Source organism: Aquarana catesbeiana, linkage group LG05 (genome assembly GCF_042186555.1).
Source record: "Aquarana catesbeiana isolate 2022-GZ linkage group LG05, ASM4218655v1, whole genome shotgun sequence".
NCBI classification, from domain to species: Eukaryota; Metazoa; Chordata; class Amphibia; order Anura; family Ranidae; genus Aquarana; species Aquarana catesbeiana.
The window spans coordinates 121293200-121308855 of record NC_133328.1 but is presented as its reverse complement, the minus strand read 5'-3'; the positions used below and the strand labels follow the sequence as shown (position 1 = coordinate 121308855).

The window sequence follows — 15656 nt, the reverse complement described above, 5'->3', positions numbered from 1 at the left end:
AGTGTTTTTTTTTAAATTGACACTTTTTTCCTAGGTGAATGGGTAGGGGTACGCTGTACCCCATACTCATTCACATAGGGTGGGGGGCCGGGATCTGGGGGCTCCCTTATTAAAGGGGGCTCCCGGATTCCGATAAGCCCCCCGCCCGCAGACCCCGACAACCAACGGCCAGGGTTGTCGGGAAGAGGCCCTTGTCCTCATCAACATGGGGACAAGGTGCTTTGGGGTGGGGGGGCCGCAGCGCGCCCCCCTCCCCCAAAGCAACAACCCCCCATGTTGAGGGCATGCGGCCTGGTACGGTTCAGGAGGGGGGGGGCGCTCGCTCGTCCCCACCCCCATTCCTGTCCGGCCGGGCTGCGTGCTCGGATAAGGGTCTGGTATGGATTGGGGGGACCCCCCCACGCCGCTTTTTCGGCGTAGGGGGTTCCCCTCAAGGTCCATACCAGACCCAAGGGCCTGGTATGCTCTTGGAGGGGGAACCCATGCCGGATTTTTATCTAAAATTTGGCGCGGAGTTCCCCCTCAAGATGATCTGAGCACAAGTCGCGTGCCGAAGTCGGATCATGCGAGACGGCAATCCGACTTTGATCCGACTTCAATGATAGTCAATAGGCTGAAGTAGGATCAAAGTTGGACCAAAGTAGTACAGGGAGCATTTCTAAAGTCGGAACGACTTGTGTCGGACCAGTTAGGACGGCTCCCATAGGGAAACATTAAATTTCACACGTCATGCGACATGAGCTCCCAATGTCGGAGCGTTTGTCGGACCAGTGTGAACCCAGCCTAAAGGTAACCATTCTCACCTGTGATCTGTTTGCTTGTAATTAGTGTGTGTGTATAAGGCTGGGTTCACACTATACTACACGACAGTAGTACGACTTTCATCCTACTTTGCTCTGCGACATCAGTCCTACATTGGTCCTACATTGATCCTACATTGGTCCTACATCCATCCGACTTTCATGAACAGGATACTACTTTGATCCAACTTTTCAGATAGTACACTTGTCCTTTGACCAATCAAAACTAACACACAATGGGAGGGGCTACAGCAGGGGGCAGGAAATAACACAATGTTGGATGCCAAAGTCAGATGGTTAGGACACGGATCTGACTTTGATCCTACTTCAGTAATAGTCAATGGGCTGAAGTAGGATCAAAGTAGGACCAAAGTAGTACAGGGAGCATTTTCAAAGTCGGACCGACTTGTGTCGGACCAGTTAAGATGGCTCCCATAGAGAAACATTGATTTTCACACGTCATGCGACATGAGCTCCCACTGTCGGAGCGTTTGTCGGACCAGTGTGAACCCAGCCTAAAAGGTCAATGAGTTTCTGGACTCCTGACAGACCCATGCATCTTTCATCCAGTGCTGCACTGACATTTCTGGATTCTGAACCATGGGGAAAGCAAAATAATTGTCAAAGGATATGCGAGAAAAGGTAGTTGAACTGTATGAAATAGGAAAGGGATATAAAAAGATATCCAAGGAATTGAGAATAGGGATGAGCAAAAACCCCCCCTGTTCGGTTTGCACCAGAACATGCGAACAGGCAAAAAATTTGTTTGAACACGCGAAGACCGTTAAAGTCTATGGGACTCGAACATGAATAATCAAAAGTTAAGCTAATTTTAAAGGCTTATATGCACATTATTGTCATAAAAAGTGTTTGGGGACCTGGCTCCTGCCCCAGGGGACATGGATCAATGCAAAAAAAATGTTTTAAAACGGACGTTTTTTCGGGAGCAGTGATTTAAATAATGCTTAAAGTGAAACAATAAAAGTGTAATATTCCTTTAAATTTCGTACCTGGGAGGTGTCTATAGTATGCCTGTAAAGGGGCGCATTTTTCCCGTGTTTAGAACAGTCTGACAGCAAAATGACATTTCAAAGGAAAAAAAGTCATTTAAAACTACTCGCGGCTATTATTGAATTGTTGGTCCGACAATACACATAAAAGTTCATTGATAAAACGGCATGGGATTTCCCCACAGGGGAACCCCCGAACCAAAATGTAAAAAAAAATGGTGTGGGGGTCCCCCTAAATTCCATAACAGGCCCTTCAGGTCTGGTATGGATATTAAGGGGAACCCAGCGCCAAATTTTTTTAAAAAAATGGCGTGGGGGTCCCCCTCAAATTCCATACCAGACAATCCATACCAGACCCTTCAGGTCTGGTATGGATTTTAAGGGAAACCCCGCACCAAAATGAACGTGAATGAATCTGACGTCACGGGGAAACCCAAAGGGAAGTTCCCACCAAATCCCTGTGCATCAGAGGGGGGAGGGGTCACCAGGTGGCCCCGCCCTCCGTTATTTAAGAAGTGTCAGAAGACAAGAAGCGTCACACAGCGGAAGCCTCCCATCATGCATGCGGAGCGGCCCGAAAGCGAAGAAGGGAAGAAGACACCGCGGAGGAAGATGCCAGACGAGAACACCGGAGAAAGAAGCAGAGGTTCGGAGGAAGAACCAGAGGAAGAAGAAGATGGAGGAAGAAACCGAAGGAAGATAGAAGAAAGACGGTAGAAGAAAGAAGATTTAAAGAAGAAGACTTTAAATAAAGGAATTGTCAAAAACTATCTATTGTCAAGGTGCTTTGGGGGGACCCCAAACCACCCTCCCAATGTTGAGGACACGTGGTCTAGTACGGTTCAGGAGGGGGGGCGCTCTCTTGTCCCCCCCCTCTTTTACTGCGGCCTGCCAGGTTGCGTGCTCAGATAAGGGTCTGATATGGATTTTTGGGGGGACCCCATGCCATTTTTTTTTAAATTTTGGCACGTTGTTCCCCTTAAAATCCATACCAGACCTGAAGGGTCTGGTATGGATTTTGAGGGGGACCCCCACGCCATTTTTTAAAAAATTTTGGCACGGGGTTCCCCTTAATATCCATACCAGACCTAAAGGGCCTGGTATGGAATTTAGGGGGACCCCCACGCCATTTTTTAAAAAATTTTGGTTCGGGGTTCCCCTGTGGGGAAATTCCATGCTGTTTTTATCAATGAACTTGGCTCGGGGTTCCCCTTAATATCCATACCAGACCTAAAGGGCCTGGTATGGAATTTAGGGGGACCCCCACGCCATTTTTTAAAAAAATTTTGGTTCGGGGTTCCCCTGTTGGGAAATTCCATGCCGTTTTTATCAATGAACTTTTATGTGTATTGTCAGACCGACAACTCATTAAAAGCCACGAGTAGTTTTAAATGACTTTTTTCCTTTGAAATGTCATTTTGCTGTCAGACTGTTCTGTTTCTTAATTTTTTTTTAAGCCTACGGCACCTGGTATTCCCAGGCGGTCTCCCATCCAGGTACTTAGCAGGCCTGACCCTGCTTAGCCTCTGAGATCAGACAAGATCAGGTGCTTTCAGGGTGATGTGGCCGTAGGCATTTTCAAAATTTTTCCTAGTCTGTGGTTACTACACTGCGTCCCTAATTCCCTTTCCCATTTCTTGATATATGGAGGTACATCCAGTTCTTCTGTAGAGATCAAAATTTTATAGAGTTTGGAAATCGTATTTTCCGCTTTTTCTCTCTTGCAGAGAAGCTCCAGCGGCCTATACTCCTCCTCACCTCTAATCAGTTTTGGAAGCTTCTCAACAAAAAGCGACAACTGGGTGTATCGCCATGAGTCAATCACCATAAGATCTGTCTCGACTTTCAAATCAAGATACGTGCAAATTTTGCCTTCTCTAATGACATCTTTTATTTGAGTGCTTCCATTCTTTATCCAATTCCCTCCCACCTCCCTCATCCCCGGTTCAAAAAATGTATTATCCTTCAAATAAATCAAAGGCTAATTATAACTCCATTTATTCTGTGCATGAATGTGATCCCAAAGTTTGAGAGTGTTAAGCGTTAAAACCGCTGTTTTTGTGCTAAGTGATCTATATTTTGGAGGATTCCATATAATGTGTCCTAAATGTGTGCTGCTCATACTATGCTCAATATTAACCCATCTCTTGTTCGAGGCCTCCCTTGACCATTCCATCACCCGAATTCCCATGCCGTTTTTATCAATGAACTTTTATGTGTATTATCGGACTTTTTTTCCTTTGAAATGTCATTTTGCTGTCAGACTGTTCTAAACACGGGAAACATGCGCCCCTTTACAGGCATACTATAGACACCCCCCAGGTACGAAATTTAAAGGAATATTACACTTTTATTGTTTCACTTTCAGCATTATTAAAATCACTGCTCCCGAAAAAACGGCTGTTTTTAAAACTTTTTTTTGCTTTTATCCATGTCCCCTGGGGCAGGACCCAGGTCCCCAAAAACTTTTTATGACAATACCATGCATACAAGCCTTTAAAATTAGCACTTTTGATTTCCCCATAGACTTTTAAAGGGTGTTCCGTGGCTATCGAATTTGCCATGAACACCCCAAATTGTTCGCTGTTCGGCGAACTGGCGAACAGCCGTTGTTCGAGTCGAACATGAGTTCGACTCGAACTCGAAGCTCATCCCTAATTGAGAATGCCAATCAGCGGTGTTCAAACTCTAATCAAGAAGTGGAAAATGATGGATTCTGTTGAAACCAATCCACGTTTAGGTAGACCAACTAAGATTTCAGCCACAACTGCCAGGAAAATTGTTCGGGATGCAAAGAAAAAGCCACAAATAACTTAATGTGAAATACAGGACTCTCTGAAAACATGTGGCGTGGCTTTTTCAAGATGCACAATAAGGAGGCACTTTGAAGAAAGATGGGCTGCATGGTTGAGTCGCCAGAGGAAAGCCATAATTACGCAAATGCCACAAAGTATCCCGCTCACAATACGCCAAACAGCACAGAGACAAGCCTCAAACCTTCTGGCACAAAGTCATATGAAGTGATGAGACCAAAATTGAGCTTTTTGGCCACAACCATAAAGGCTACATTTGGAGAGGAGTTAACAAGGCCTATGATGAAAGGTACACCATTCCTACAGTGAAACACAGAGGTGGATCGCTGATGTTTTGGGGATGTGTGAGCTACAAAGGCACAGGAAATTTGGTCAAAATTGATGGCAAGATGAATGCAGTATGTTATCAAAAAATACTGGAGGAACAATTGCATTCATCAGCCAGGAAGCTGCGCATGGGATGTACTTGGACATTCCAACATGACAATAAACCAAAACACAAGGCCAAGTCGACCTGTCATTGGCTACAGCAGAATAAAGTGAAGGTTCTGGAGTGGCCATCTCAGTCTCCTGACCTCAATATCATTTAGCCACTCTGGGGAGATCTCAAATGTGCAGTTCATGCAAGACAGCCCAAGAATTTCCAGGAACTGAAGGCTTTTTGCCAAGAGGAATGGGCAGCTTTACCATCTGAGAAGATAAAGAGCCTCATCCACAAATACCACAAAAGGCTTTAAGCTGTCATTGATGTTAAAGGGGGCAATACACGGTATTAGGAACTGGGGTATGTATACTTTGATCAGGGTCATTTGGGAAGTTTTTGTTGTGAGTATGATTTAAAAAGAGCAAACACAGTTGACTGATAAATGGCTTCAGCCAAACAATAACCATGAGTGAAAGAAAATTTTTTGTGTTATCATTCATATTCTCTGAAAAATGACCAAGAAATCATAAATTCTGCCAGGGTATGTAAACTTATGAGCACGACTGTGTATATATATATATATATATATATATATATATATATATATATATTCACTCATTCCTACTACTACTACCTCTACTACACATTCTAGCTGCCCTCTGCATCCTTAAAGGCTGCAGCAGAAGATAAACCCTGTTTGTCACATGACTTTTTTAAAGTCTAGAGGGAGAGTTAGGAAGGGAGGGGGTTGAAGCTGAACTTGGGCTTAATCTGTGTGTTGAGCTGCCCATACACATTTTGTTTGTAATTTGTTGTTTTCAAAATATTTGTTTGATTTTCTAATGTTTAGTGGGGTCAAACTGAGACTCATTTTTGATCATAGTGATGAGAAAATTTGAAGGATCAGGAAGGAAAAAAAATTCTCAAATGAACAGAATTCTAGCTGTGAATGTGGTTTTTACTAAGGAAAATGGTACATATTATATTGAGCATGTTATAGGCAAAAAAGAACCCTGTTTATTATACCTGGGACTCCATACAAGTAGAAGGTCTGAATGGAATTTTAAGGGATTTTGAATAAAATTAATTGACTCAATGATGACAAGATCAAATGCTCTGACAAATAGTTTTTCTGAATTTCTGTACGATAGTTTAAAGAAAATTTTACTGATGCGTGGCCAACCTAACCCTCAAGCATAGCTTTGGTAAATGCCAGAAACAGGCTTCTGTAAGGTTCTAATTCAGTCTGCCCTGTTGCAGCAAACCAGAAATTACTATAGGTGATACACCCTGCCTTTCAGCCCCACCAGTTTCCAGAGTGTGTACCGTATCACAACAAGTGTGCCATAAAAACATAAGTTTAGACATGTAACCCATATTGGACACTAGACTTTTGGGTATTCCCTCACACTCACAGCCAGGCAACAGGACTTTTTCAGCACTCGCACAGACTTCAAGAACCAGTCTAGGGTGTTTTGTTTTTCGTTTATTAGGTGATAAACTTGGATAGGTAAGGGAAAGCATGGGATGCCCAGAACTGTAATTTGAATAGAAACTGAAGACTTGATAATGTCATTGGCTTCTAAAAGTCACTGTGCCATCCTCCTGTGCTGTAGAAAATGCTAACACACCTGGCTGTTTCTTAACTCTCCAAGCAAAAGGCATAGGGTGGCTTCACAGGCTTTAATAGGCACTAAGATGTCCCTTTTTGTAGTAAATAAGCAGGGTATTTCACCTTGCTGCTCATCCTCTGGGGTGTAGTGATTCAAGTTCTCAGTCAGGCCTTTTGATGAATCTTGAAGCACAGGTGACTGCTGCACAGACCTCGTGCTGAAGGTCCTGAACTTGGCTTTCAAGATGGCTTTAGCTAAGCCTAGATGAGGCTGGAAAGGAATGTGAGCCTGAAGCTGCTTCTGACCTCTCTTCCCCTGCTCTGTCTTCTGTCCAGGGGCAGAGCCCCACCAGCACAGGGGTCCCCTTCGGGCAACCGGACCCTGGACTCGACTCACCTGCTGCAAGGCTCCAGAATATTAATTACCTCCTCACCTTCTGGGCCGTACCCATAAAGGGATTGGAGGAGACTCCATAAAATATTCAGGCCTAATCTCTGCTCTTCCACTCTCTAAGTTCTAGAACCCTCTAGTCAGTTCGAGAAGCCGGGGGGAGGTAACAGAGACTCAGCCCTTGGAGTTCTGAACAGCACAACAACAATTAACCCCTTGCTCTTCTGCCTACAGACTAGCTAAAATGAAATTTTCCTGAGGGTGCTACACACATACAGTATATAAAGGCCTGGCATGCTTTGGATTCTAGACCTGTTTTTTTCCATTGCCAATCTAGTATTGTCCTTTCATAGATCCTTTTCTAGTCATGAATAGAGAATGCAATGGCAGTTCTCTTGCTGATTTATATATTAAAACATCACAATGCATAATAAACACATGCTCTGCCAAGCAATTCAAATATAAAGAGTCTGTAAATCCATATGTTCATTTTTTTACAAACAAGAACTGTATATACAACTTAAACAGTCCAATTTATGACTCATCCATCCCATACTGTAAACATTCAGAATAACCTTTCAGTGAGTTTTAATGATGGCATAAGTGCAAAAATGATGTCTTATTATGCATTTTTACACATGAAAAGCAGGTGCTGTACACATTGCTCTTACCATGAGAAGAAGACATTGTTACCTTTGATTCATTAAAACTAATTTTCAGCAAAGCAAAGTAAATAGCCACTATTATGTCTTTACCATCTCTTAACATCCTAACCTTTTACATCAAGAAACGTCACTCTTTGACAGGGTAAGAAATGCATTTACATGGTTTAAACTCTTAAATTGTCTCTTTCAATTAATTCCCCATCATGAAGCAATCTGGAAACCATTACTCAGTAACTCTTCATTGTAATTGCTTGCAGCTGAGCATCTATTCCTTGGTAACATAAGAATAAAAGGGAACTCAGTTGGTAACAAGTGCAAATGATTCCATTTAGAAATCCCTTGGTGCCGTGCCATGTTTGGCCTGCACGAGAGGAAACCAGAGGGTTTTTTTTGGGGCCAGGAAATTATTTGGCAGACATAAGGTGGTTTGTATGCTGCTTGCCTTCACTCTTCAGCTGGTCCTTGTTAAAACTGAGACTCTGGGGCTCCTGCTTTTTATGGTGTTTTTCTGGATCCAAATAAGCACAATACATTTTTTTTCGCTCAAGTCCATTTAATATTAGCAAATTGAAGTTTTCCTTTTGCAAAATCAGCTACTATCCTCAGTACTCCCGGCTGAATGCAATCTATACTGCTGATGAACTAAAACAGATCCAACCACTCAGTTAATAGAAATTCTATATACTAATAAATAAAAACAAGGTAAAATTACTATACATGTAAACCAAATGAGGAAATGCATTTGTACAAGCTATTTACTAAAGGAATTATGTAGTCCATTCCTGTTATGTCTCTTGGACAGGAAGGGAGGGGAAATCTTCCCACCTGGGACATAGACAATAATAAAACCTAAACAAAGCTTTAACCCTTCACTACTCATAACTAGAAAAATGTTTTAGCTGGAGAGCTAGAATAGTTTCTTAGTAATTTCAGAGTAGAAACAATTTCTACTTTTCAGGTATAACAAACTTTACATATAACAGAAGTATGGGTATTGACTCTCTAGAGCAAAAGAATGTAACGCCACTTATTGTCAGTCTTTTCTTCTGGGGTCCTGGTTCAGTTCCGAAGTCCTCGATCCCTCAAAGACATGGGCTCTGTGAATATAATCCACTATGTGGATTTAGTAAAGATTGGTTCACAGCTGTCTAGTTTCTAGTGTAATTGTTATTTAAATTTGCCATTTGAAGGTATTCTTAGTCAGAGAACTGTTAATATGACTATATCCCTTAAAAAAAATACATATGCAAACAATAATATACATCAAAAAGTCTTGTGCACCCAGTTAACAAAAATAACATTATTATACAAAACTGCAGGATCACCTTCCTTTTTTAGGCTCCCCATAATTCACCATATAGGTTGCCAAAGTCCCAGCACTGTCAGTTTCAATCATATATCTAGAGATGAAGGAGACAAAACGATTGACCGCACTCCAAGGATAAGGAATATATAGCTAGATATCCCAGAGGATTTGTGCAGAACATATGAGGGTTCTCCACATTTACAGTCCAAGGAAGAAAAAATGTAACATACTGAGATATATTATTCACTAAGATTAAGGAACCCATTTATGAAGCAGTGGTATGGCTTTACCATGGCCATACTGCTATGTAAAAGGAAAATTGTACTCTAGAGTGTTGCTTACTTTAGAACACTGAAGCAAGCAAATCCCCATTTGTTTTTAATGAATGGGAAAAACAAACGCCAGAAGGAGAAGAGCCCAGTCACATGACTTGTAAAATTCATGTAACCAAGTTCTTTTCCCACAATGGAATGTTCTCTGCATTACTCACTATCCATAGATAATGGTATTCACCCTCTGTTTAACCACTTGCCAACCGCTGCACGCCGATATACGTCGGCACAATGGCAGTGGTGGGCAAATGGGCGTACCTGTACGTCCCCTGTAAGAGGCGGGGATAGCAGGCACGTGCCGCATACAGCGTGACCATGCCCGCGGGACCAGCAGACTGGATGTCCGCCAGTCTCCTGTCGATTTTGTCACGGAGCCTCAGAACGTGGAAGTGCCTATGTAAGCAAGGCATTTCCCTGTTCTGGCTTGTGTCATGACAGAGATCACTGCTTCCTTTACCTGAGGTGAGAGGCTGGCGCAAGCCACTGGTGCACTACAGATGGTTGAAGCTGTATATGATCTGGATAAATTGGATTCTATTTTTCTTTACGCAAGCTCTTTTTATTTATGAACTCTTTTTGATTGAAGCACTTTTATTATATTGCATTTTCACTTTAAACACTGTAGCACCTTATGGTGCGTGAAGATTATGTATTTATTTGGACATTTGTTGCACTGTCACTTTTGTATGTTGTATTTTGCACTTTATGATCAATTGAAAAATATTTAGATTTTATTATTCATTGAGTGAGCACCACTTATACCTTTATTCAATAGTTCATAGTTAAGTCTGAGGATATCAATGGACAACTCAGCCAGTTGTTTTTAGGTGGGATGAGGGGGGTGGTTGATTGACCAAAATAAGGCCACTAATAGGTAAGTCCATTCTTTTCTTTCTATTATTATGTACATTCATGCAGTAAGAAAGCATATGTAAATACAACAGTCATTAGGAAAAAAAACTTTCTATGTCTATGGCAGATTTTCAGTTCCCTTAACAACTAAAGAATGTTTTTTGATGAGTCCATTTTTTAAGAGACTGATCACCATGAACCTAATGTGTCCGTTTTAAATCATTTATGTGTTGCTAATAAATGAGGAGACAGGACCTCTTCAACAGCCAACATAATATCAGTGCTGGCTATGGAAACAGTAATATCAGCATACTTTAATAGTTTGTTACTCAGTGACATTAGGTGTTTTAATCTGAAAACCATTTGTAGCAATTGTCGTGTCTTCAATATTCATATTTTTTATGTTTTGCCAAATGCTTCTAAGACTCTAATATTTGAAAAGATTTCTTTTTCATAGCAGATGGGGTTTCTGGATCAAGCACCTGTGTCGGCCTGCTGCTCTCCAATTCTTTTCCAATCCTGACACTGCAGCATACTCATTATGCACAGCCACAGATTCACTGGCCTTTTGAAATGCAGTTGTACTTCCAGCCGTGTTGTCAAATAGATTTTTTAATGTATCTGCACATTAACAAATTCAGTTAACATTAAACTGAAATCATGCATTATTTAGCTGGAATTAATAGCTTGGATTCTATTTTAACTTGCTGCCTTTACCTTGTTGCTGGTACACAATTCCCAAGGTCTTATTTACACTTCCTGCCACCCTTGGTCAACTGTCTTGTGTTGTCCCCTATTGCACTAAATGATGGGTTAGCCTGACACCAACAAGATAAGATGTCATAGCCACACAAGGAGAAAGAAGCCTCAGGGTGGATTGGCTGAAAAGGCGAATTGCCCACTCTGTCACTGTACTTACAACCAATTTACAAAGTACAGGGTAAACTGTCACTCTACTCTGTTAGCATTTTAGCTTTAGGAGTGCACACCCAGAGTTGGAGAACTAAAAGCACACTTTTCCAGCAAAAAAATTGAACAAATTGTGCAGGTACAGAAACAATGAGGACCTAGCCAGACTGCACTGGCAGGTAGGAGGGCAGTTTAGAGCACTCATGCATCAACAACAGTCAACAACATAACATGTGGATATCTATGTGCTGACTTAGGCGGCCCTACTGTGACAGGTCATCATAGCCTATACTGTTTATACAGAACAATGACCCTGACAATTCCTGATTTTTCCCATACGTTGCATATCTTGAATAGGTTGACAGCCCCTGAAATACATGATGTATGTATGGACACAATGCACTCTTCAATTGTAAATGGACCTACAGGAGGCAATATCAATGGTGGTTTGCAAGAATTACCTGCCTAAAAAAACAGAGATTCTGATGTGAGAGGTAGAGGAAATGTATCTGACACCAGGTTATAGTGGCTTCTGGATACCATAGTAGTTTGTAAGGCCTGCACAGATGCTGTGTCAGCAACCCATTGAAATAAATGAGTTCAGTATATATTTTAATTAATTAAATTATTCAATTAATTGAATTAATTTATTATAGTCAGGAATCAGGATTTAACAAAGGCTATTTATAAAAAGTATTACATTTACCAAGTAAATTTAATTTTTGTATTTTCATATGTAGCCAGCAGGTGGAACTCTCTGCACATTGACACTTTTTACAGGCTCTCTTTGGTTTCATTGCACAAAGCTCAATAGGTTAAGCTGAAATCCACACACACAAGTAAATAAATAAGACCAGTGGCTCATCCCCTATATTAAGATATCTCCAGTGGATAATTTCAATCAGAGACAGAGGGATTGATTTACTAAAGTTGAGCCTGTTTACTTAGCAAAGTGAATGTTTATGGAGCATAGAAAATAAAGTGAAGCTGTATTCACTTTGACTACCCAATCATATACATGGGAAATTAAAAAGCATGATTTTTTGTTGCACATTGTTGTGATAAGTGAACAGTCTCTACCCCTTCAGTAACAGGTTCTGCAGTGTAAACCAATCATGATCTAAATGCTTATTTGTAGAACAAATCTATCTATCTATCTATCTATCTATCTATCTATCTATCTATCTATCTATCTATCTATCTATCTATCTATCTATCTATCTATCTATCTATCTATCTATCTACAGTATCTCACAAAAGTGTTAAGTTTATAAGTTCTGCTTTCATTGACTTTTCTTTAAGATTAGGGTATTGTTTGCTTATACCAGCTGCAGAAGAGTGTAAAAGAAATAATATTGCTAAGGTATTCATATATACAGTATCTCACAAAAGTGAGTACACCCCTCACATTTTTGTAAGTATTTTATTATATCTTTTCATGTGACAACACTGAAGAAATGACACTTTGCTACAATGTAAAGTAGTGAGTGTACAGCTTGTATAACAGTGTAAATTTGCTGTCCCCTCAAAATAACTGAACACACAGCCATTAATGTCTAAACCGCTGGCAACAAATATGAGTACATCCCTAAGTGAAAATGTCCAAATTGGGCCCGATTAGCCATTTTCCCTCCCTGGTGTCATGTGACTCGTTAGTGTTACAAGGTCTCAGGTGTGAATGGGGAGCAGGTGTGTTAAATTTGGTGTTACCGCTCTCACTCTCTCATACTGGTCACTGGAATGTCAACATGGCACCTCATGGCAAAGAACTCTGAGGATCTGAGAAAAAGACCTGTTGCTCTACATAAAGATGGCCTAGGCTATAAGAAGATTACCAAGACCCTGAAAATGAGCTGCAGCACAGTGGCCAAAACCATACAGTGGTTTAACAGGACATGTTCCACTCAGAACAGGCCTCACCATGGTCGACCAAAGAAGTTGAGTGCACATGCTCAGCATCATATCCAGAGGTTGTCTTTGGGAAATAGACGTATCAGTGCTGCCAGCATTGCTGCAGAGATTGAAGGGGTAGGGCTCAGCCTGTCAGTGCTCAGACCATGCGCCGCACGCTGCATTGAATTGGTCTGCATTGCTGTCGTCCCAGAAGGAAGCCTCTTCTAAAGATGATGCACAAGGAAGCCTGCAAACAATTTGCTGAAAACAAGCAGACTAAGGACATGGATTACTGGAACCATGTCCTGTGGTCTGATGATATCAAGATAAACATGAAGATGGTGCCAAGCATGTGTGGCGGCAACCAGGCGAGGAGTACAAAGACAAGTGTGTCTTGCCTACAGTCAAGCATGGTGGTGGGAGTGTCATGGTCTGGGGCTGCATGCGTGCTGCCGGCACTGGATAGCTACAGTTCATTGAGGGAACCATGAATGCCAACATGTACTTTGACATACTGAAGCAGAGCATGATCCCCTCCCTTCAGAGACTGAGCTGCAGGGCACTAATCCAACATGATAATGACTTCAAACACAGCTGCAAGATGACCACTGCCTTGCTAAAGAAGCTGAGGGTAAAGGTGATGGACTGGCCAAGCATGTCTCCAGACCTAAACCCGCATCTGTGGGGCATCCTCAAATGGAAGCTGGAGGAGTGCAAGGTCTCTAACACCCACCAGCTTCGTGATGTCGTCATGGAGGAGTGGAAGAGGACTCCAGTGGCAACCTGTGAAGCTCTCATGAATTCCATGCCCAAGGGGGTTAAGGCAGTGCTGGAAAATAATGGTGGCCACACAAAATATTGACACTTTGGGCCCAATTTGGACATTTTTACTTAGGGGTGTACTCACTTTTGTTGCAGGGGTTTAGATATTAATGGCTGTGTGTTGAGTTATTTTGAGGGGACAGCAAATTTACAATGTAATACAAGCTGTACACTCACTACTTTACATTGTAGGAAAATGTAATTTCTTCAGTGTTGTCACATGAAAAGATACTGTATCTATCTATCTATCTATCTATCTATCTATCTATCTATCTATCTATCTATCTATCTATCTATCTATCTATCTATCTATCTATCTATCTATCTATCTATCTATCTATCTATCTATCTATCTATCTATCTATCTATCTATCTATCTATCTATCTATCTATCTATCTATCTATCTATTTATCTATCTATCTATCTAGGTCACTGCACTCCAAAATGACTTGCTTGAATTCCAAATTTCTTTATTGTCAATCATTATCCGTACAAAGCTGCAATTTACAGAGCTGCACAACAGTTTTAAGCTTACCGACTCTTCCTCAGGTGCAAGGAAGAGTTCAAAAGCTTAAAATCTTGTACAGCTTGTTATGGCTCATGCATTGACAATAAAGAGACTTTTGGATTTCTGTATAGATTGGCAGATTGGAGCCTGCCTATCTTCTGTAACCAGCATATAGGATGTGCAACTGGCAGATTGGAGCCTGCCTGTCTCCTGCACCCAGTGTATAGGACATGCATGCCTCTGTTTTAAATATACATGTGTGTGTGTGTGTGTGTATATAAAGTTTATAGTTTACTCTTTTTTTTATGGAATAGCAGCTTGGTTTGCTTGTCTAATTTGTAATTTTGATATTTTCTGATGCTTTTCTGACTAACAGTCAACAGACTAACACAAGCCATGTTTTCTCCTTTAAGCCAGCTGTACCAGAGATCATGCAGGCAGGGTCATATATTTACATAATTACTCCCTTCAAAAATATATCCACTCACATTCCACCCCCTCAATGATACAGTTTCTTTTTCATTTTGCCATATTGCCACCCTCCCCCTTTTCCCAAACCTTTTTGTTTTTCCAAGTTTCCCTTCCCGCCAACAGCCATCTAGACACCTGCTACCTCCTCCTCACTATTGTATAAATCACATGTCATTGATGCCATTATAGCCAACTCTCTGCACAACTCCTGCTGCCATTATATCCATCTCTATTCTGCTTTCCCCACTTTGCAGTGATGTTATCCATTTCCCCCTATTTGCTACCCCCTATTTGCTTTATTATACATGTCTCTTTGCATTGTTCTCTCCCTGTCACAGTCTTTAAATTCACCTCTACCTCCACGTGCACGCCATTTTGTGCTGTCTAGTTTTCTAGAGGTTTTGATACCAGTTTGAAGCATTTTGTTGTATATGCTTACCGCAAAACAGATTCCTCATAACATGGCCTGTTTCTACTACCTGCCAGCCTTGTCTAATAGATGGTTATGAGACTATCCTAAAATGACTTACTGCTTAAGAGAAGGATGCAGTAAGAGAACCATAGGTCTATTATTGATCAGATCCAGAATGGCTCACAGGGTGATTGACTGAATAGGCTGTCTAATCCCTCAGACTACCCTAACTGAGGGTATCTAAGAACTAGGGATGAGGTTTGGGTTTGCCGCTAACATGGGTTTGAAAGGAATTTTGTCTGCTCTAGGTTCACTGATCCAGGAAACCTAGGAAGGAATCCAACATATTGAATTTTTTGTAACCATACTGCAAGGCCTGTCCTGTGAACATAGATCAGTTGGATTAGAAAGGCCAATAAGGGGCTTTTAAATAAG

The 15656-nt window shown here is 41.4% G+C and overlaps 1 non-coding gene across 1 annotated transcript; it reads right to left on the bottom strand.

The window, feature by feature from the left end:
- Window positions 1-3265: 3265 nt before the first annotated feature.
- Window positions 3266-3384, bottom strand: LOC141146318 (5S ribosomal RNA). The gene has a single exon (XR_012244870.1). It is a non-coding gene; the product is annotated as a 5S ribosomal RNA (ribosomal RNA).
- Window positions 3385-15656: the final 12272 nt, after the last annotated feature.